At 43.8% G+C, this 22,769-nt stretch overlaps 1 protein-coding gene across 1 annotated transcript in view; it reads left to right on the top strand.

The window, feature by feature from the left end:
* SLC9A9 (solute carrier family 9 member A9) overlaps positions 1 to 22,769 on the top strand; it is a 261,350-nt gene that overhangs the window by 233,400 nt on the left and 5,181 nt on the right. The gene's annotated exons all lie outside the window — the stretch shown is intronic.

Below are 22,769 nucleotides of genomic sequence, written 5' to 3' on the forward strand. Positions count from 1 at the left end.
AGGTCAAGGCGTTCTTCTGAAAACCCAAATCTGTGACATGGATTGCAAAAAGACATGCCAGGCATATACAAGTTGGGCTATATAAGCATAACCACTTTCAGGCAAAGAAAGAAAGTCTCACCATCCCATGCCAATGAGATTTGTTAATGAATATTTCATAATGTGAAAATGCAAGTATGCATTATATTCATACTAGCATGAGTAAGGGTGCGTGCACTTGTTTGAAGATCCTCAAGTAAATAATTTCCAATTCTGTGTATTACAAATTTTTTAATCATCCCAGTCATTTACTTGGAGGCCTTTTCCTCTGTCTCTTCTCTCTTTTGTTTGAGGGCATCCATTGCATGCTGTTTTAATATTTGCTGCTTGATTTGCATAGATACCTTACTTGAGTTTCTGTTTTGGTTACTGTATATGTAGCATTCTCTAGAGGCATGCAACCAAGAGCTAAACTGATATTTACCTTGAGGTTTCACTAAATTTATCACTGCTGTCTTGATTTTCTTGTATAATGTCCATTCAAGGTCACTCTTTCATTCTGTCTGATGGTCTTCATAAACAATTGCTTACAGGCTAAGCCTATAAGTAGCAGCACTAAGGCCGTGATGGAGGATGTAATGGTTATAGGGGTTGCTCGTGCGTAAGTTACCACCACTCTAGGCTAGGTTGATTAAACCTTTTCTGTCTGGACAGCCCTTCACTTCGTGGCTGTTTCAGTCGCTAGCAGAATCCGTCAGTGGGCGTTTCTTGAACCTCTTCCAGCAAAGAAGTTCTTTGACGCCAAGTCGACGCCAACTCTCCCTGCACGGCAGTCTTCTGTGCAGGGTGGGTGTGGGCAGCGAAGGACCCGTGCTCTCCTCGCTGGTCTCCGGCGAGGAGTCCTGGAGCCCCCTCTCCGCTTCCCCCATCTGCCCTCCTTTATCCCTGGTGTTACGCTGATTTCCTTCCCCAGCCGATGAGCTGCCTCTCTCCCTGCTGGGCCCTTCTCCAGCATCGCTTTGGAGCCTTGCCTCCGCCTCTAGCTCCGATGGCAGTTCCCTGACAGAGGACTTTATGGATTGTTGTTTTTCCAGTGGTCTCAAAATATTAGGCATAGTCACCCATACCCATAAAAACAGGCACTGAAAACTTCTGCCTGGATTCACGTTGTGTCAGGATTGGATGCCAAAAGCAGCTCAGCAAGAACTCACATGGCATTAGTGAAGTTAACTCTTCATTCAAAGAATCCAAACAGCTCAGGAGGCCAGGCCTACAGAGCATGGCAACTCTTCCTGGTAGAACTTGCCGCTATGAGGCAGTTGTGGGAATTGAAGGTCTCTGCCTTTCCACAGCTCTCTAAGTCTACTCCTCTCCCAGTGCTTTCCATAAACATTATGTCGGGTCAGCCGGGGGCTAGGACGACCCCCAGGCATACAACAGGAACGATTCCAGTCTGTCTCTCCCTTCAGCGTGCAGCGTGCAGCTCTAGGGAGTTCCGAATCACCTTCCCCGATGATTTATAATGACTCATGTCTTGGAGACACTGAGCACATATTCAGAGTCCAGCAGAGATAAACGCAGACAGAGCTAGGCTGGGGTTGTGAGCACTAAAGCTACTTTATTAAGCATAAGGCAGAACAAAAGAAAACATGTCTCCTCTCTCTGGTCTTCCTCAGAGAGAAGTCAGAAGTGAAAGCAAAAACAAATGGAAACAGAGTACAGTAAACATCTGCTCCCGTGATTCCAACAGTCAGTGCTGGAATGCATAACACAGACATGTGATGAACCAATCCTACATAATATCTGCACAGTGAGAGGAATAGAAATCCAACACTTCTCCCATTCCATATCTCTTCAGGTTCTGAGAGACCAGGGAGGAGAGGAGCAGGTCACAGCCAGGAGTGGGAGACAACCTGCCTCACCAACCTGCCTCAACTCTGGTCTCTTGGCCACATTCCTCTCCAGCCTCCTCTCCTGCCTCTGGTTCTGGACTGCTCTCTGCCACAGACTCTTCCTGCTCACTAAACCCTGTTACCTCTTCAGCTTCTGATACCTCCTCCTCCCAGTCTTCTCCTCCTTCTCCCTCTGACCACTCATTGTCATCCCCCCACCAATCCCCTGGCTCTGAGCCTTCTTCCCTTGGGGGTTCCCCAGCTGCTGCTTCCCATCACTGCTCTGCATCCAGCCAGTCCATTACATTGTGAACTCCAAATGTGTTTTCATAGGTCTGATTTTAGAAAGGATTGGCATTATACGTGTACCTCATTTTCCCCCTACACAGGCCAGCCCCCAGTTTGTACCGTGTGCAGGAAAGTTTCCTCTCAGCGAAGTGGGAACACCTGCCATGATCTGTTGAGCCCACATTGCTGTTTGTTACATGAAAGCAAGCTAGGTGTGGAAGTTCCTAATCTGTGACTGTCAGTACAAGGGTATGATTTGTCAGGGCCCTGGCAATAAGTGTGCATAATTCTGTTTTTAATTGCTTAATATAAATATCCCCTCACCACCCCCAGTCAGGAACCATAAAGGTTAATAACAAAGGATAAGTGCAAGTTTTGAGCAAGCAAAAGAGAAAGCCGCAGTGGGGGGTGGAATTGCCTTGGGTCCATAGAGAGAGTGTTCTTTATAGTACGAAGACACTTGCAGAGATGTGGGAGGCTACAGAGCCAGTGTGAGGATTTCCAAATATGCTGCTCTTTCTTCTCGTACTTTGTCAGTCAGAAGTGAGCATTTTGGATGCTATGGCAAGGCCTTATCAAATAAGGTGAGCTGTCGTGAGACCGAATGAAACTTGTGGGAATTTCAAAGGCAAAGGGCCTGCTTCCCCTTATTGTATGAATCACTTCCGAGTTCAAGCATATCAAAGCTCTTTCTATCGTGCTGCCCATTTTCCTTGGAACTCCCTTCTAGGACACTGATGTAATGTTGCCTCTCCCCACTTCAGGTTTGTTCCCAACCCCCGTTTTTTCCCATGAAGTCTTTGGCATATCTCCTTAATCCCCATCCCTTGCTAAAGCTAAGCCTGGGTACATGTAATTCAGCTGAAATAACATTTCCCCCAGTTACCTGCATCTCCACTGACCTCTCCTTCCTCTACTCTACTCTACTCTGCTCCGTCTGCAATAAGCTCCGTGAGGTAGGGATTTGTCTTTTTGCTGCTGTTCTATAAAGCATCAACAGAGTGGAGCATAAGCAGGGTTTGGGTGAATTTTTTCTTAGACATATTGTCTCATTTTCTGATGCAGATCTTTCCCTTTAAAAAGGCAGCCATGGAAGACTCTGCATTTGTAATTCACCCAAAGGCAAAACAATTCTGCTCAGCAAGATTTCTGTATTTCTCTTCCCCTCTGCACACTCTCTTATTTCTTTTTAAAGCCATTGTTGCTAGTTTATCGTGTTCCACTTTTGCCTTGAAATCCTAGATAGGATGTGGGCTTTGCACAATCTCAGTGGTATTTTATCAGTTCAAATGGAGTAGAGAATATCCTCTTTCTTCCACAGAAACAAAAACAAAACACATAATGAATCCTACCCTGAGAAACAGACATATAAAAAAACCCCAGAGAGCATCCCATGCTCCCAAGAGGTTTGGCTTATGTTTTAACCTAGAATGGCATTTGGCTGCAATCCTATGCAGTCAACATTGTGAGGCTTCCTTCAGAGTAAATATGCCAAGGTTCTCAATACTGGATTTTGGGTTGTGCTATGAAGCGATGCAAAGTTTCCTTGTATAGTTCTGGAAAATAAATAATAAAGTTTTGATTCTTTTATCAAAATTTTAAATATGTAGTTGCTAGATATTTTAAAAAGAAACATGCTGAATGCATTGCACACATCTAATCTGGCCACTTATGCAGCCAAAATGTATGTACATAGGCCTACTTAGAACTACTGAACTTAAGTACTGCTTAACTCAGAACCTAGTAAAGTAAAGGTAAAGGGACCCCTGACCATTAGGTCCAGTCATGGCTGACTCTGGGGTTGCGGCGCTCATCTCGCTTTATTGGCCGAGGGAGCCGGCGTACAGCTTCTGGGTCAGGTGGCCAGCATGACTAAGCCGCTTCTGGCGAACCAGAGCAGTGCACGGAAACACCGTTTACCTTCCCTCTGGAGTGGTACCTATTTATCTACTTGCACTTTGAAGTGCTTTTGAACTGCTAGGTTGGCAGGAGCAGGGACCGAGCAACAGGAGCTCACCCCGTCGCGGGGATTCAAACTGCTGACCTTCTGATCGGCAAGTCCTAGGCTCTGTGGTTTAACCCACAGCACCACCCACATCCCTTTTGAGCATGGATTACTGGGTGTGTAATAACTGCAGTTCTCAAGGCGGACTTCCAAAAAGCTTTCCCATCAGCTGTCCAACACTATTTTAAATTATTTTCATCACTCATTTTTCATTATTAAATTAAGACAGGGAAAACAAATAAAGTGTGTGCTGATGCATTCACACAGCATCATGACTAGTTTGGCTCTGGGAAGAAAAGTGTTGACTAGTCCCTGGCAGCAAGGAAAAATGGATGCTTTTGCCATTTTTCAGTAAGACTGAAAAGTCTTATTTCTCTCCAAAGCATTAGATATACTTCTACTCCTGAACTGTCTGCTCTCTTCAAGGACCATAGGGAACAAAATACTAAACTTCTACCAGATCCTTCAGACATAAGTTGGCACCAAATTGCCATCAACTAAGGCCCAGTGACAGTAGGATTATTTCTATAGATTAATGAAATGCTAGTGTAAACTCACTCTTTCTTCCATTTGGCTTCAAGAAATGTCTGGTCTTATCACTTATGGCATGCATAATATGAAGTGCCCACTGGCTGCCATACTGCTATGCAGGGGCGGAGGAAGGGGTGTGTGGTGGGGGCGGTCCAACCCGGGTGTCACCACTGAGGGGGGTGACAAAATGCTGGGCGGTACTCGCCGTGGGACCTGCAGTGTGCCCAAGCCACGCGTCTCTCCTGGGAGTGACGTGGTGGCTTGAGCGCCCGCAGGCTCCGCACTGCCCAAATGGTCCGCCCGCCGCCTCCCCCTCAGTTGTAGGGTGCCTGAGTAGGAGGAGGCAGGCAGACTCCTCGGAGGCCCCACGGAGCATCCTGCCCCAGCTGACCCTGCCCTGTGGGTGACTGGCCCCACCCCTGGGCGCAGGGAATGCGTGCCAGCCCAGGTGCCCAATCGGCTTGCTCTGCCGCTGCTGCTATGAAGATGTTCCAATCTCTCAGCTGCCACACACACCCAAACTTCTGAGGGCAGTAAAAAGAGGGCTGCTTTTGTCTGTCTTAGCACCCAATATAAGGAGGTGGTACTTCAGTTTAGTGGTTGCCCCGGTTTGTCTGTTCCTGGAAGAGGGTCATGGGGAGAAATAAGACTATACAGTCGTACCTTGGTTGTTGAATGCCTTGGTACTCATGTGTTTTGACTCCTGAATGATTGAAACCCAGAAGTGAGTGTTCCAGAGAGTTTTGGAAGCTGAACGTCCGACGCAGCTTCCGCTGTTGTTTCTGGCACACCTGCGCAATCAGAAGGAAATCGGAAACTGTGCCTTGGTTTCTAAACTTTTCAGAAGTTGAATGGACTTCCAGAACACATTCTGTTCGAAAACCAAGGTATGACTGTAGCTTCCAACATGACACAGCCCAAATCCAGAACGCCATCTTCCGGGTCTGCACTACTGTACAAGTCACATGGCCAGTGTGAGATTGCGGCCCCCCCAAAAGTGCTTTTTCAGGCACAGCACCCCATAATGCACGTGAAAGTTCACAGCACTGAAAAAGTGCTTTTTCAGGGGAGCGATCTTGTGCAGCACCCCAAAATGCATATTTTTGGTGCCATGCCCAAAAGACGTGCAGCCTGAAATTGCACAAGATCACGACAGCCATTTTGGCTGCTGTCCTCTCTCAAGAAAAAATGGGATGTAATGTTTTTTTCTGGGGCAGTTGATGGGTATGCAAGAACAGCCCCATGATCTTGCCCCTCAAAGAGGAAGTCAGCTGTTGTAAGGATGGGGGTGGGCTTTCGAGTGGTGGGAAGTGTATGCATATTGTTTATTTGCACAGTTGTTTTGTCTTTTTGCTACCAAGAAAGATGCACAAGCCAGCTTCCAGATATATACAGCCCTAGCTGAATGGTAGTGACTGTGTAGAAACACACTATCTGTCATGTTCCAGGAACTGAAGACACTCTGCCAGGAATCACTGTGCTGAGAACAACCTAAGGCTGTGTGTCACATTATTTAGGAATTTCCAATTTCAACCCAAGTAAAAGTTAGATAAGCTGCTATGATTGACAGTAACATGCTAAAATTCATTGCAGCCAGTTTCCAGTATCAGATAGAATTCAGCAAGAAGAAAATCAGTGCATTAATAACCAGAAGAATTCATTTTGAAGGTCTCTTGCTGTCACTATCCTGAATGGCAAGGGGGGGGGGATCCTGGAAATGGGAAAATATAAGCAACAATCAAATCAAAGTAGATAAAAATGAACTGGAGTTATTACAATTCGTTGACAATGTATTCACTAGAGTAAAGCAAGCCCTCCTGGAGATCCAGAGAGGCTCAGACCACTTTCAATTTTTGTAGCTCCTAGCCATAATAAAAAAAATAACAACACACAAAAACAAAATAAGCTACCCCAAAAAGAGAAACATAACTTTAATGGTTTTGTTTTTTCTTTAACAAATGCTTATCTAGCCCTTTTATTTGTGAAGGCTCTCATTATTGAGGGAAATAATTGGATTTAATCCCATTTCAGTTTATATTAATCATGGCAAACCCATCCAAACACTCTTGCCCCATAACTGAACAACCATAGTTCTTTCCCTGCTTCAACATTTTGAAGGTGTATTCACCTGAAGCCACTGGTACAAGGAAATGGACAAATACTGTGCATTGTGATTGTGATATTCTGAAACATCCCAGAGAGTCCAAGTTCATGAATTTCTTTCTTTCTTTTTTTAATTTTCTTTATTGCAAATGCTTTTTATTGTTTTCCAAAAGGAAAAAACACAAAATGAAAAACAAAATAAAACAATCTTTACAATCATACTTAATGTCATATTATTTACATTGCGCTAATTCGCACCTCGACTTCCCTCCTTCCCAGTTGCGGTGTTCTTACTATTCCTCTTCTCTTACAGTTTCTTCAGCTTTTCTATATACATCACACGAGTTATATTAATCCTGCTGTAGTTCTTAAACTTCTACAGTTAATTTCTATGTATGTTATAAATTTACTCCACTCTTCTACAAACTTTGATCCTTTTTGGTGTCTAATCCTATCTGTCATTTTCGCTAGTTCCGTATATTCGAAGAATTTTACCCGCCATTCCATGACTATTGGGATTTCTGATGTCTTCCATTTTTGTGCTACTGAAACCCTAGCTGCCACCGTTGCATACTGAAATAACTTGAATTTCTTGAAGCAATTTCTTTGGCTTCAAATCAAATTTAAATTTTGTGGAATATATTTGTTTGAGGAAGATGGCTTGATCATTGAGATCTTTTGAGATTTCTTTTTTATACTGCTGCAAATCACATCTCATTTGCTTAAATTTGCAGCTCTAAGCTGAGAGAATGGACTATGTTTTGGTCTTACATAAAAATAAAGTTGGTAAACTTATCAAATGCCAAATAAATTAACAAGCATCTAAATTTAAGGCCGGAATTGAGCTTTAGTCCCTGGCTAAACAATGGTCCTCCTGCCTGCCATATCCCTGATTGATCCTGGAGTAGCCATTTCATTTCTGCTTTCATTGTGTACTTTGAGTAAATCCATAGCAACTGTGATTACAATGCATGCTGTAGTTTTGAAAGCTTCAGTCTACCTTCTTGACTCAAAAATGGCATCCAATTGTCTCCAAACACAGACCAAAAACCTACTCCTTGATCTCAGGAAACAGAATGCAACGTTTGGTTTGTATCTCCTAAGTGCTGTCCAGAGGCATCCTGATCAAATTTGCAGATGACACCAAACTGGGAGGGGTGGCTATCACCCCAGAGGACAGGATCACACTTCAAAACGACCTTGACAGATTAGAGAACTGGGCCAAAACAAACAAGATGAATTTTAACAGGGAGAAATGTAAAGTATTGCACTTGGGCAAAAAAAATGAGAGGCACAAATACAAGATGGGTGACACCTGGCTTGAGAGCAGTACATGTGAGAAGGATCTAGGAGTCTTGGTTGACCACAAACTTGACATGAGCCAACAATGTGACACGGCAGCTAAAAAAGCCAATGCAATTCTGGGCTGCATCAATAGAAGTATAGCATCTAGATCAAGGGAAGTAATAGTGCCACTGTATTCTGCTCTGGTCAGACCTCACCTGGAGTACTGTGTCCAGTTCTGGGCACCACAGTTCAAGAAGGACACTGACAAACTGGAACGTGTCCAGAGGAGGGCAACCAAAATGGTCAAAGGCCTGGAAACGATGCCTTATGAGGAACGGCTAAGGGAGCTGGGCATGTTTAGCCTGGAGAAGAGGAGGTTAAGGGGTGATATGATAGCCATGTTCAAATATATAAAAGGATGTCACATAGAGGAGGGAGAAAGGTTGTTTTCTGCTGCTCCAGAGAAGCGGACATGGAGCAATGGATCCAAATTACAAGAAAGAAGATTCCACCTAAACTTTAGGAAGAACTTCCTGAAAGTAAGAGCTGTTCGACAGTGGAATTTGCTGCCAAGGAGTGTGGTGGAGTCTCCTTCTTTGGAGGTCTTTAAGCAGAGGCTTGACAACCATATGTCAGGAGTGCTCTGATGGTGTTTCCTGCTTGGCAGGGGGTTGGACTCGATGGCCCTTGTGGTCTCTTCCAACTCTATGATTCTATAATTCTATGAGAACCAACACCTGTCCAAAATACATAGTCGATTGAACCATTATAATTATAAAAGTATGCAAAATCATACTGTGTCTTTGAATAGAAGTACCTGTATCTTTTTGAAGCACTTTCACTTTCCTTATGCCACAGAGTTAAAAATGAAAGGGGAAAATGGAATTGCAAGATGCTTCCTCAATTACACCTGGCAAGCTACCGTATTTTTCACTCTATAGGACACACCAGACGATAAGACGCACCTAGTTTTGGGGGGAGGAAAACAAGAGAAAAAAAATTCTGAATCCCAGAAGCCAGAACAGCAAGAGGGATCTGGCTTCTGGGATAGTTGCCAGCCTGAATGGGCAGAGTCATCCCAGTCCCTGGGAACTCTTCAACCATGCAAGGGAGATGTTCCAACTGAAACCCTGGTGACTTGTCAGGACAGTTGTTGGCCCCTGCTTGTAGATCCTTTGCCTCTGCCACATTGACATAAAGGCACAAAGAGATATGTTAGACCAGCAAGTGATTCATATACAGCATCCCAAGAACATCTGAATGGCAATGGGGCGCATCATTGACATGGATATGTGCCTGATTTTTTCCTTTTATTAAGTGGGCCAGAGCAGGGTGATTTTATAATGTCCCTTGTTAAACAGAAGCTGACATTTTAGCTGCCACAGTGCAAACCAGTGAGTAAGAAGAAGGAAATACAGCCTGAGTAGGACAAGAACCAGAACTTGAATAACCACAGCACAAGAAAAAAGGATACAGCATTTTACAATATTTCAGCTTACTATGCTAACCACTATTTTCTCCCATTGATAATGTATGCATTTGGGGGAGAGGGTGTTTATGCTGAGCCTATATTTTTGATCTCATTGTGAGATATTGTGTTGGCTGAAAGCATGGAAATAACGATATAAAAAGAAGAAAATAACATGGTCTTGAAGGTGCAAACAGAAAGGGGGGAAAAACCCTAGACCTGTATTACTAGCAGACCCACAACGGGATGCCTAAGAATAATTTGTCTCATGCTTCCAGATGCTGCAATCTAAACATTATATCGCTGAGCAGAGTGGGGATATGGGAACCATAAAGATAATAAACAAGTTGTTTTAACAGACTCCATGCTGAGAATGTTCCGAGCTGCAGCTAGTATACAATAAGTCTCTAGCTGATCAATACTCCCCAGTGCCTTGGTGATCTGAAGTGGAGAGTAGATTTGTTTGCTTCCCTTTTCTCTGTTCCATGCAAGGTTTTAATCATATTATATTTTCAAAGCCACATGGGGGGGGGGCAATGTTTTCTGCCATATGCGCTGTTTTTTTTCTAAAGGTCTTCTCCTGTTTTTGAGTTTCACCCACATGCTTGCTTTTGCTTATATGTTTTTCTCCCACAAGACCAGAATGCTTTGCCAACAGTACCAGAGACGGTGGTTGGAAGATCAGCTAAACAAAGATGTGGTCTCTAGGAAAGCAGATGGTTTTCTTCTGCTGTTCGGTGTTGCACTATAGCAGGAGTGGGTGACCCAGTGGTATGAGGGCCTGAAATGCCTCCTGGTGTAGTGGTTAAGAGCGGTGGACTCACAATCTGGTGAACTGGGTTCGATTCCCTGCTCCTCCACATGCAGCTGCTGGGTGACCTTGGGCCAGTCACACTTCTCTGAAGTCTCTCAGCCTCACTCACCTCACAGAGTGTTTGTGGTGGGGGAGGAAGGGAAAGGAGATTGTGAGCTGCTTTGAGACTCCTTAGGGTAGTGATAAAGCGGGGTATCAAATCCAAAAATCCAAATCCGAATTCCTCTGGTTACCCCCAAGACCCTACCAATTTTGGCAGTGGCTGCAAAAGGTGGGAAAGTAAGCCACAGTGCTGGTTTGGATGGAGAGGAGTGGGTGGGTGAAGGCATTTTGGGTGGGTGTGTATGCAATTGTGTGCTTATGAAAGAGTTACAATCTTTTTTAATATACTGCATTGAATAAAAGCTAAGGGCCAAGCAAGACATGATGCAGAAGGTCTGTCATCTGATGTCTCAACAGATTTCAAAGCAGGCGTGGGACCTGCCTTAATCTGGTCAGCAAAGCAATTCTGGAGAAGTGAGAGCAGGAAGGAGTTTTAACTCTCCTTGAAAGAGGATCAAAAACAAGTATAGAACAAGTCAAAAGTAGAAAAGAGGCAGATGTGCAAGTGTTCTTTGTCCAAACATGTTTCGAGAATCTGTTTATCTACCCAAAAAACAATATCAAAATTATACAATCTACAACATGCTGAGTTTAAAAAGTACTCTTAAAAAAACAACACCAAACCTATTCTGAAATTCAGCACCCATTTGTTACTATAATATATCTAACAATTTCCACTATATTAATCAGAAGCGGCTCATCAGGTGGTGTAGCTGCTACTCTAGTTTCCTGGCAAGTGAACAGCAACCCACCTGAAGCTAGTTTATTTACAGCATCATACCAACATGACACTTATGATATTTATCAACAATATAAAAAACAGATGCATCCAGAGAACCCATTGCACGAGTGCAATGCTGTGCAAAGAGGGAATCTTTAGTTCCCACTGATTCCCTATCACACAAATCCCACCTACGGGTCCCTGTGCTTCCTCTCATGACATTCATGAAGGTCCCCCGACTCCATAGGAGCCATATCCTAGGGGCAAAGGTCCCCCCACCAATAAAATATTTTAGAGGGCCAGGTTCCCCCTAAAGTTGTTGGGCATTGCCATTCAAATGGTGTGTTTGTGTGTGTGTCATCTTGTGATTGATTGTGGGGCTTACATGCCCCCCCCCCATATTTTATTCAAGTTGGCACCCCTCCCTGACTCTTAAAATAACTTATTGGAAATCTAGGAGCTGTACCTAGAAAGAAAATGTCCCAGTTACACCAGATTAACTCCTATTAGTGATTCTCTGGATCGAATCCTGTGTTTTTCACTTGCTTTAGAAGTGCTTTCTTTCGCATATTCTTATTTTGAGCATCCTGCTTACTTTGTACTTCATTGACCTATGTCATCTGAATTGTCCTGGCTCCACCCACTGAACTGTCATGCGCCACCCCTTACTTGTGGACAGAGACTGGTCTCTATTTTCATCTGTGAGGTGATGGAGGGACTAGGACTGGACCAGGGCTATTATTTGAATGCATTTCCAGAGAAATGCTGCCGAGACATTCAACAGGAAAGCAATTATGAGATTTCGTAATCAAAGTACTATTTGTGTCACCCTTTAAAAAAGGAGAGGCTCAAAGCTCACAGAATCTCAGCAATGAAACAGCAGCAAATAATCATGACAAATGTAAGATTTAATTTAGTACAGTAATACAACTCATTTACTTTCTTCTTGCCTGATACTTCCTTTTCAGTAACGAGAAAGATGAACCTGCTCCTGCAAATGGAATACTGCTGGCATCACTCCATTTCCCTGACACCCACACATAAACAGCCACATACACATTTGATTCATGAGAAACAAAAATGTAAAAGATAATTGCATCACAATGCATTGCTTAATTTACTATCTAGATATTTACTTAGTGACAGGGAGATAGAATCAGGTCACACTTGTTCCTGTCTAGATTCTTTGATGGTTTTAAAGAAGTATGCATCTTGTCATCATCTGAATGGATTGATCTGGGATTAAGGTCCACTTCATATTTTGTACGGCAATTGTTATCCTTGGCTACATCAATGATGCACTGGTATTTCCTACAGCATGACTTCTCAGTGTTTTTGCGTTACATGTTTATTGCACAGTGTAACATTGACACCTCTGCAGCACCCACAGTCATCATGTATGGTGTGAAGCCCTCAGCAGAGGTGGTTGTAGGGTAGCACAACCGGTTCAGATGCACTGGGTGCTGGGCCTCAGGGAGCACCACAACATTGCTGTAGAGCAGTGTGCAAGAGGTGGGGAGGGGGTGCCAAATTTTCTGTTGCACAGGGCACCGCTGAAATTTGAGAGCCCAAAGTCTGCCCTCAGTGGTTTGAGTTTGTCAGTTGCAGCATGCAAAATGAACTGAGCTTTGGATAGGAAATGCTTTGTGCTGCTGGTGCTATAATTGCAAGAAGATCAAAATCAGCTTCGTGGGGAAGATAAGTTATCTTCTTGTGTGGTAAAGTCTGGGCACATCAACTCAGTAAATTATGCTTACTAGGAATCTGTGCAAAAGGAAGACAGATAAAGCTGTGCTGAGGGAAAGCATGTTAGATATAAGCCAGAAAGTCATTGTTTCAAATGTCAACTCAACTACAAGCGCAATAGGAGGTCTTTTATGAATCACCATCTCTCAACCACCAATATGAAAAGAATGATTCCAATCCACCTTGCATGTTTAGGGATTAGTGATATAGCTCAGTGGTAGAACACAAGCTTTGAATGCAGAGCATCCCAGCTTCAATTCCTAGCATTCCCAATTTTAAAAGATATCATCAGCGTCCTCTATCATACCTAAGGGCAGGCTAGCTTAAGGAACAGCAGGGACGGCTTAACGGCCCACATCCCTCTGTCCTCCAACACTTTGCTGCCATTCTGTACACCTCTACAGCATCTAAGACAGTCACCTACATCTGCCTAATGGTAGGACCAGACCTGCCTGCTTTTCAGAGTACAGTGGTACCTCAGGTTATGAATTTAATTCATTCTGGAGGTCCGTTCTTAACCCGAAACCGTTCTTAACCTGAGGTGTGCTTTTGCTAATGGGGCCTCCCGCTGCCGCCGCCACACAATTTCCGTTCTCATCCTTCCGTTCTCATGCAGGATCTTGTTGGTACACTCAGCAATGAACTGTTAAGCATCTAGCTATATGACAAAATCTCATTCCTCTAGGAATCAGCAGAAAACACTTTAAAAATCAGATGAAAATATCAGTATATGGCTTAATGCAGTGGGTAAGTTCGTACAATGACATATTTACCTATCCTTAGTTATAAGAGAAGGGAGGGGCAAATGACCTCAAGTTCTTCTCCCAACACAGGCTCTTGCCTCCATCTTAAACTCTGCTAACTACTGCGGAGAGTACAAGGGGAGCGGGTGGCACTGTGGTCTAAACTACTGGGCCTCTTGGGCTTGCAGATCAGAAGGTCAGCAGTTCGAATCCCCACAACGTGGTGAACTCCCATTGCTCTGTCCCAGCTTCTGCCAACCTAGCAGTTCGAAGCACGCCAGTGTGAGTAGATAAATAGGTACCGCTGTGGCGGGAAGGTAAATGGTGTTTCTGTGTGCTCTGACTTCCATCACAGTGTTCCGTTGCACCACAAGCGGTTTAGTCATGCTGGCCACATGACCCGGAAAGCTGTCTGTGGACAAATGCCGGCTCCCTTGGCCTGAAAGAGAGATAAGCGCCACAACCCTGTAGTCGCCTTTAACTGGACTTAGCTGTCCAGGGGTCCTTGACCTTACCTACCTTACTGTAGAGGGTCTACACCTCCTGAGATTTCTAGCTTGTAGGACACTGTTTCCTGTACAGAGCAACATAACCCTTCAGTATTCCTTTCCTTGTCTTTCCTATCGGGTTTGAATTCAGAGAATTCTGATTCCACGGGTTCTCTCCTTTCCACCAGATTTCCTTTATTCCCACTGTATCTCTGCTCTCCTGTGAAACAAAGTGCTCCAGCTTGCCTGTCTTCTTTTAGAAATCCCTTGTTAAAGCCCAATATTTGCTTTTGAGACTTGCCTCAAAGCATACGCTTCAAGTGGGCCAGAATGCATGAGTGACAGGCCACATTTGGCCTGGTGCGTACAAATTACGGTGTATAAATAAATCTGCTCTGCTCAGCAACTGGATGAATTCAAATGAAGGCCAGGTAGTTTTCTGTATTCTGAAGTGTGTCTGGAAGCACTTAATTGGTCTATTAGCTGTGAATGCAAGGCCAAGTTCTTTTTTTCTCCCGGGTTCTCTTCCTTCTGTTTAGGCTGTACTTAATTGTGCTCCCTTCTCTATAAATGTCTGGCTTTCGGAAGCAATGCCCTCATATTAATACATTTGTTCCGTGTAGTGCACAAAAGAGCAAAAAGGAAAGAAGTCAGATCAGAAACAGAAGCAGAGCTTTCCTAGCCATCACTCTGCGGCTGTTGTTTTTTAATCCATCATTGGCACCACTGTGATTTGTGAGTCACAAATGGCATTCGAAATGGCATAAAACTCTTTGAAAGTGACACCCGACTAAAATCTATAACGTCTCAGGTAACACAGAAAAATATGCTTTTAAAAAATAAATTAGAAAGGCTCCGATCACAGGTACCTTAGAAAATAGTTGCAGGTGGGAGTACAGGTGGATCTGTCGTGAGGACCTCGAGACCTCTGCATGTGGAGACTGAAGAAGGAGCCAAAGGCAAAGGCTCCCATCCTCAGATTTTTCTCTTTGAGCCAGCTGCCAGGGGAGGGGATCAGAGTGCTGCATTTCCTCCTAGTTTATCATTGTCCATGCATCATCAGAGGCAGAAGCCTGGTGGGAGATACAGTGCTCTTTCAGATTCACACAAGGCAAACTATGCATGAAAGGACTACAGTGCTAAGAATTAATGTTCTTAAAATGTTTGCATTATTTTGTTGTTTCCTACCCTGTGCTCCTTTGGGAGGAAGGAATAAATAAATATTATTTTTATAATTATCAGTGCTGTTTTTCTAGAAAAAGAGGTGCTGGAACTCACCATGAGCACCTCCCTCGCTCTCTTAGAATGTCAATGGCACCCACCTGAGAGGGGCCAGAACTGAGTTCCCCCTGAAAAAAAGCCCTGATTCTTAATATTATACTATTAAACAGTTCCCTTGATGTCATAGGGCAACAGTCACTATTATCTTTTTTTTAAGGCATTACTAGTTTGTGTGGAAATGTATCTCCAAAGGGGAAGAAGGAGTCGATATAAAAATATACTCCTAGATCCTAGAAAATCCTTCAGTAGTCCTGATGACATAACTCAAAGGATAACATTTGCATAATTTAACGGATAACACTTGCATAATTTAAAGGGTAACACTTGCAATTATTTCCTTCATTTGCCATAATTTATATTGATTGAATAGGGTTGTTGTTTTTGATTATCTCAGCTGTCACAATCATTCCTGTGGTATTTAATGAAAGGCCTCCCCCTGTCTGTCAGAACTGCTGAGGGAAAGCCATGAACGAGAGAAGGCAGCATCTTAAAAGATAATCTTAACCCTCCCTCCATTTAAGGGAAGGAGACCAGAAAGAAATTCCATCCCCACCACCATCTGCAGCGCCAAGTGAATGGAGAAACTGTCCCTACTTGGTGGAGCAGCAGGGTGTTGGTGACCTTAATTCAGTACAATGAACCAGAATGAAATTTTGGAAGGATTTCCCCCTCCCCCAGTCTTGGTCCCCAAAGCCAAAGTGAGATTTGCCTATAATTGAAAAGAAGTGGATTGAGACCATGGCTGTACACTGACAGACCCCATTCCTGTAATCCTGGGTAATGAATGAGACAATTTGACCAGAGAGGGTGGGGCTGAGACCCAAGGCCAGGAATCAGGTAATGAGCTTGAATTCTCTCTGCTACCCCCAGTGATGCTGATCCACCTAGGAAGAAGAGGGAGAAAGAGTTGGTCTCCTCTCCCAGCCTTGAGACTACCACATCTGAAGAAAATCAGGCTAGAGTTGAGAAGGACTCTTGGGATCCAAACCCATATGACTGGCTCTGTGTGCAAAAGCCATGCTAAAGCAAACTCCAGATATTCCCACCCAGTTCATCAGGAATCTAGAGATCAGATGGAACTGCAATCAGAACTTTCCCCCCATGGATCCAGGACTGCGGGCCTGGAAATTAAATCTTGGTTCAGCACTTTCCATCCTTGCCAGTATACCTGCTAGCAAGGGACCGTGAACTATAATTGCTCATTAAATGGTATGATTCATTGAATGGCCAATCATACACAAATAGACCAGCAAGGGTTGGTTTGTTTATGTATATATTGAGTCACTTAACTGAGCTACTGTGCTCCAATCCAGTGACTAATCAAGTTTTACCAAAGAAAACTGCCTTGGTTCTTGTAAATGAAGCCCCAAGTGCAACTGTGTTCTTGTATTCCCATTGAATGCTAAATCTGCAATTATATCCTAATTTATTGCTTTGCCGTTCTTTTGCTCCGTGCTTTTTTTTCCCTTCTAGAATGCTCTTTGAAGAATGGTTTGTGGATCCATTCAGGAAGCTCTCTCCCCCTAGGTAACCAGTTTGAAATTTGTGTCCTGAAACACAAGGGCTTTTTCAAAACACTGCATTGCCATGTTCCTTTTTAATGCTGGGAGGAGATAACTCCCTGCATGTTTAGTCAGAAACGTAGTCAGTTCGCTTATTGTTTACTTAAAATCCTAAATGTTGATTTTGGTATGGCCCATTTGCCTGCACCCAATATGTGTTTATGGACCCTTGCGGATGCCGTTGTTACAAAACTTGCAGTGTTTCAATGTTAAGCCACAGGAAACTTAGAATAGTGGATCTTGTGATTGCATAATCAATTCCATTATTTTAATGTGGATGGATTTTCCCGTAATAATAAACCTCAAAATCCATATGGTGGAGCAGGGGAGAGAAATGTGATGTAGTTATGATCCCTCAATCTGTTTTACACAGGTGGTGGCAGCAAAAATAGAGGATTAGGGCAGGTACTCCAGAGTTACCAGCCTACGATACAAGGTTGGGGTGCAGCATGGAACTGCAGGGGTCATAGCAGATAGCTCTGTGGGGAGCTGGCTTCAGGCACCAGGCCCATTGGCAGACCAAGTAGTCCTCTGCATTACAGAGATGTCTGCAAAAATGACATGAATGCTGGCAGCATCAACCTCAACGTCTGGGAATGTCTTGCACAGGGAAGAGCACAAAGAGAAGAAACACCATGGTGCATCTGCAGCAACGCAACCAGAAAACTTCATTTGCCATGTATTCTGACCATTTGACTTCACTCCCAAAGTTGCACTCCACCATTGTCTCCTGAGACAGATAGATGCCAACCGGCAGCAGGTAGCTCAATGAAGTAGTCAACCCAGTGGATAGCAGATGTGAAAAAGATGAATTCCATGTTACGGATCATTAGGAAAGGGGTTGAAAATAAAACTCCCAATATCATTATGCCTTTACACAAATCTGTGTACCCTTGGGGTAGTAGCTAATGTTAGTACTACTCAAAGTAGACCCACTGAAATGGAGAAATATGACTAACTTAAGCCTACTAATTTCAGTGGGTCTGCTTTGAATAGGACTTAGTTGTTGGCAGCCCACAGAATGCCACACATAAGTTGTGGTTGCCACAATACAAAAAGGACAACCAAAATGATCAAGGGACTGGAGCAAATCCTCTATGGGAAAGGGTTTCAATGGGCAAGGGGTAGTTTAGAAATAAAAGAAAAACGTGAGTAAGTGAGGACATAATAGAGGAAATAGCTGATAGAACTAGAGTTCATCCAATAAAAATGAAAGCGGGGAGATTAAAGGCAGACAGAAAGAGGTACTTCACCAATGAATAGGTAAATTATGGAATTCCCTACCCCAAGATATAGTGATGGTCACCCATTTGGACAGCTTGAAAAGGGAATTAGACAAATTCATGGAGCATAAGGCTATCATTGGCTACTAGTCATGCTGGCTATGTCACCTCCAGTATCCGAGGCAATATGCCCCTGAATCCCAGCTGTTCCATTCTTATGTTCTTAGTTGTTCCATCTAAATAGATATATCAGCCAGAGTCCTGCACCTGAAGGAGGGGGAAATGAAAGCAGCCTCCATAGCTCTGTCAAGTATAGAGCAGTGCTACAATAGTTATGTACACAACTTTTCCCTGCTTGCCATTTGGATGGTTGCCATTGGACAGCTCCTACCCTCCTCAGTTGTTACTCTGTACAACTGTGGAACTGGAAATGTTGGCAGACATCTCACCAGAACATTTCTTGAGAGAGAAGAGAGATGCTGTGGCAAACTCAGATCTGACATGCTTTAGAAGTAAGGAATGCTACTGCACACAGATTAGAATTCCCCCATTTGTGTGGGAGAAGCTCAAAAAGAAGAAATGCCATGGTACACCTGCATGAGCACAACCGGACACCTTCAATTAGAATTCCTGCTCCATGATTGCAGTCACAGGATTTTTGTCTATCACATGATGGTATATGTTTTGACTCCACAGAGTGGGAAGTGACAGAGACAGGATGTTTGTGTTATTGTGTTCCATGAAGTGGGACTATTGTCCTTTGTTCTTTTTCTCTTTGCTGTCTGATGCTAGAGAGAGAGAGGGAGCCATGTTGCAGTGCTCCATGTGTGTTTATATGTAAATAAAGGTAGATTAGCCAAAATGCTGAGTTGCTGAGGTCTGTCACGCAAGATGCGCAAACTCTGCGGATCCTTAAGTGTGCCGGTGTCTGTAGGCATCGGTCACTGTGATGTTCGGGCTGAAGAAAGCTTTAGAAGTTCCCGAACGAAAGACCAGGAGGGAGAGAACATGCCAGTCAGGCATGTGTCTCTGCCAGGGTCCTACTCGAGTGTAGGCTGAACTCCTGACACCTTCGTCTGTCCCTGGGGCAACAAAATGTGTCTCTTCCATATCGGTCTTTACAGCCACAGCAAGCACTGTAACTCTCCAACAGTTTGACTTCACCCCTGAAGGCACACTCTCCCATTGTCTCTTGATACAGATAGATGCCAACAACATTTTTTGTGAGAGGAATAAACCAATTGTTTCGATAATCAAGAGGCAACATAATGGTTTCGTTTATTAAAACAATAAAAATAGTCCATCAGGAGTGGAGCTCCAAAGCAGGCAAAATAATAACGAGTTAACGACACAACAAAGAGGTTGATAGGTTATTACAAAATCAGAAGTACCCAGCCAGCACCAGAGAATTGGCTCCACTGGAAGCCAAAGCTCATCAGGAGTAAGAGTAGACTTACAGAAGACAGAGTTTCTGCACAAAAGCAAAAGACGTGATGCTGAAAGGCTATGTCTCCTTGGGGTGCAACAAGACAAATAATATTTCCCCCAGCACTGTTTTGAAAAAACTGCAGCAGTGCTTTATGCAATATTGGAAGGTAACTAACCTGTTCCCATTATATGCACATATCATATCAGGGGGCAGACTATCGCTCAGTGGTAGAGTACGTGCTTTGCATTAGAAGATCCCAGCTTTAATCCCTAGCATCTTCTGTTAAAGGACCAGGCAACATGTGATGGGGAAGATCTCTGCAGGTGATGCTGGAAAACTGCTACAAGTTAGTGTAGACAACCGTAGAGCTAGATGGACTTGTTATCAGACAGCCTCTTGCGTTCTATCAACCCAAATATGGAAACACGCATTGCAAACCTGCACTCTAAAATCATCCTTCCACATCCTGGTGTGCTCCAGATGTTTTGGACTACAATTCCTAACATCGCTTTGGAAGCCAGGGCTAATGGGAACTGTAGTCCTTAAACGTCTGCAGGTCACCAGGTTGAGGAAGGCTGCCCTAAATTACAGCATTTTAAGATTAACCCCAAACCCTCTAGCAACTGGTTTACATGGCCTTAAGTGATGAAGAGCTAGCACACAACAGAAAGCACCTCTCTCCGGGTAAAACTGCCCACCCACAAAGGTCTGCAAATTAACTCTGACTTGGGCATCCTGTACAAACAGAAGATTATGTTGTTGGGTCCCATTCAACCTGACAAACTTCTTGGGGCCATTTGTTTATTAAAAGAGTTTCGTAATACAGAGTTTTAAAGAGAACATTGTTTTTCCCCCTTGTACTTCAAGGACATTGTGTTTCTCATACCATGAAATTAGAATAAATGAATGTTTCCAGAATGTAAGGCATGATTCACCTACAGTTAAGCACTATTATGTTCCCCCTGATTCCAGCAGAAAAATGTTCAGCAAGGGGCCTTTGCTTAGCTTTGGCTGAATCATGCCCTTAATGCAAAACAGTGGCGAAAGACATGTTTGTGCATATTGAAGGTTCTTCCAGACATTATGGAGCCATTGGCAATTTCCCCTTCCAGCTGCAGCCCTTAATATTCCATCCAAAGCTGCTGTCGACGATGGTCCTCTTGACCTTCAGGAAAATATTTATGTAGGGCAAGGGGACCTGATAAATCCCAGCGTGTACATGCACTGGTGACTGGTGCCTATTGGGACTGGGTGGGCAGAAGACAGGGAGAGTCAGCAGGTGGAGTCAGAGCCAATGACAGGCAAAGCACCCCTACTGTTTATAAGTAAGAATGCAGGCAAGTGGTAGTTAATTTGAGGGCAACTGAGATTGGTGGGGCAGTGCCCCATTTGCCCTCATAGATCAGCCTCCTCTGTGCACATGACCCTTTGGATCATGGCCAGTGGTAAAAAGTTGAACCTTTTAAGTGAGATGAAAGATCCTTCATCGTTGGTCAACATGAGAGTGTTGTTGTTCTTACTACAAAACCATTGGATGTTATTACTACAAGACCATTATTTAGCTTCAATGCCTTTTTTTATTTTCCTATCCTTTTTTTCCTTGCAAAAGAATGTGATCAAATGTAAGAGAGAGAGAGAGAGAGAGAGAGAGAGAGAGAGAGAGAGAGAGAGAGAGAAGGGTTCTTAAATGCCGCAAATAAATAGCGGGTGACTAGCTTCTCCTGATACAGGGAAATAGCACCCTGGGAAAGTGTCAAAGGATACATCAGTTACAAATAATCTTGGCAGGGATCATTCTCGACAGATATGACGATGATATAATTGCTCAAGATGAGCAGATTTCTTTCATCCCAATAAATCACTTTTGGATGAAAAGATTGGAACGACAGGTGCAAAACAATAGCATAAGCCTGTTTCTGGCGTATTTACATAATTTCATATAAAGGAGCACCGAAGTGTGAAGTGTAAAACGAATGTGTTGAATTCTGAGAAAGGGCACATTACAGGAAACGGCTTCACACTCACTTCCCTGCTGTAAAGTTAGTTAACATTTCATGAAATATGTTTGGCTTGTGACAAGGGAAGGGGTGTGAAGGTTTTATTTGGAAAATGCTGAGTGGGCACTTCGAAGGAAGCCAAGTATACATGACAATTACTAGCCATTTGCTTCTTTTATGCAAAGTGCTCCATGCAGCTGCATCTTGAATAGTTTTCGCCTGCAATTGTCTGTCGGGGCACCTTTTCAGGGCATCGCAGATGTTAGATGAAAACGATACACCCAGATAGCTTGCTGTACACATCCCCTGACTAGATCCCCTCCGGTTTTCCAATCACATTTTTTCTTAAGAGTTCTGGGCTTGACAAGTTCCCAGTGTCGCTTGGTATTCCAGGCATGTTGATGGTGGCATGTTAGGTTTAGATAAACAAGCTAAAGCTGAAACGTGTGCATATTCACCACTCAGCAACTGCAGCATCGAGAGGAAGTTTGCATATTGCAGGTGCCCTTGACAACTGCAGTTCAGCAGGCAACCATAGCTAAAGACCCAGTGTAGTGGTTAGAGTGTTGGACTAGGGCCTGGGAGACAAGAGTTCAAATCCTCAGGAAGCTCACTTGGCGGCTTTGGGCCAGTCCCAGTCTTTCACAAGGTTGCTTGTGAGGATAAAATGAGGACAGGGGAAGACATGTATGCCACTGTGAGCTCATTGGAGGAAAGGTAGAATCTAAATGTAATAATATATAACATATAGGTAAAAAAGGTAAAAGTAAAGGACCCCTGGATGGTTAAGTCTAGTCAAAGGCGACTATGGGGTTGCGGCGCTCATCTCACTTTCAGGCCGAGGGAGCCGGCATTTGTCCACCGACAGCTTTCTGGATCATGTGGCCAGCATGACTGAACCGCTTCTGGCACAACGGAACACCGTGACGGAAGCCAGAGCACATGGGAAACTGTGTTTACCTTCCTGCCACAGCGGTAGCTATTTATCTACTTGCACTGGCGTGCTTTCAAACTGCTAGGTTGGCAGAAGCTGGGACAGGGCAATGGAAGCTTACTCCGTTGTGGGGATTTGAACCACCGACCTTCCAATCAGCAAGCCCAAGAGGCTCA

The sequence above is a fragment of the Podarcis filfolensis genome (genome assembly GCF_964270895.1).
Source record: "Podarcis filfolensis genome assembly, chromosome: 5".
Lineage (NCBI taxonomy): Eukaryota > Metazoa > Chordata > Lepidosauria > Squamata > Lacertidae > Podarcis > Podarcis filfolensis.